Here is a 1,649-nt window from a genome sequence, read left to right on the forward strand (position 1 = left end):
AAGTCTCACCATATAGCCATGGTTGGCTTGAACTCATGGCAATCCTCCTGAGTGCTGAGATTACAGTCACGTGTTGCCATACCCAGATGAAAGATATTATGCATATGTGTGTGTGTGTGTGTGTGTGTGTGTGTATTATATGTGACAGGGGGTCACCTGAATGCAATGTCCAGAACTGTAAAAACTTTCAGGATAGGACAGCAATCACTTAGACTCTTCTGCATCCAGTGTATTGTTTCAGGCTTGCTTTTGCCCTACATAAGTTCTAGAATTTATTTAGATTTCCTTTCTAACCTTCCGTATTGTTCTGAAAATACAGGATATGACAGGGCTCGGTTACTAGAATGGGTCCTTCTTGTTTCCGTGACCAGAATATAAATACCCAAGCAGCTCCAGGCCTATGGGGATGCTCAAAGCAGTCAACACTCTTGGTGGCATGACTTTGCTCTTCAGAACACATCTGTGGTCACCCCAGGAGTTCGACACGAATGCTGTCCCAGGATTGTTGGGGACCTATAGCTTGCCTGCAGGTCAGAGACCAGGGAATAGAGCCACACAGACATTGTCGTCACTGTACACCACGTGGCCCCTGGATGCCTGAGGATGCTGGCACCAGAGGAAGTCCTAAAAATAGCTGCTGCTGTCTGAACTATCCAAGAATAGACAAAAAGGATCCTTGTTTGACTAAAATTAAAAGGTTCTTCCCTGCCCCCGCTCCCAAGGCAGGATTACCATGCGTAGTCCCAGCTGTCCAGAAACGTGCTCTGTAGTCAAGGCTAGCCTTGAACTCAGAGATCCCGCTGCTTCTGCCTCCTGAGTACTGGTATTAGAGGCAGGTGCCACCAAGCACAGTTTTTTAATTCCTTTGAGACAGAGTCTCTCTATGTAGGCTGGCCTTTCTGCCTCTGCCTCCCTAATGCTGGGAATACAGGCGTGCACTGTTATCCTGGCTTGGGGTTTTATAAAAGCAAGGGAACGCTGGAAATCAATTCTCTTAAAGCAGAAGTTAGAGCTAGAGAAGGACCAGGGGCCCGGTGAGGGGAGGGTAAGGAGGGCAGTGGGTGAGGATATAAAGGGATGTTGTACGCATGTGTGGACCCGGGAACCTATGGTCTCATACTACTCATACTGAGGTGTTAGTAACAAGAGGCACAGCCAATTCCCAGACATTGTATGTGTGCTGTTTTTCTTTCCTGTGACATGAAATGTGGGTACCTTTAGATGTTGCGTCTAAATCTACCACCCTTCCACTTGTTTCCACCTGGACGTTGGGTCCCAGCACCCCCTCAGCTGCCCTCTGCTCTGATTTTCCTATTCTGTTCTCTTGGAGGAAACCCAAGTCCATCCAGGGGAAACACAGCTGCTTCAATGACTCCCCTCTTGGTTTGTGGAGAAGAATTTACTTAGTAGATTTCTGGGTGTAGCTGTGCAGATGGAAGCTGGGCTTGACCACAACATACGGTGCCCTCCAGGAAGCTTACTGGTTGTTGACTGTGGTGGCCTTTAATCCCAGCACTAGGGGGGCAGAAGCGGGTTGGTCTCTTTGAGTATGAAGTCAGTTGGGGTCTGTAGAGTGAGTTCCAGGCTAGTCAGGGCCACCTAGTGAGACCCTGTCTGAGAGAGAGAGAGAGAGAGAGAGAGAGAGAGAG

This window comes from Microtus ochrogaster, assembly GCF_000317375.1.
Source record: "Microtus ochrogaster isolate Prairie Vole_2 chromosome 14 unlocalized genomic scaffold, MicOch1.0 chr14_random_2, whole genome shotgun sequence".
NCBI lineage: Eukaryota > Metazoa > Chordata > Mammalia > Rodentia > Cricetidae > Microtus > Microtus ochrogaster.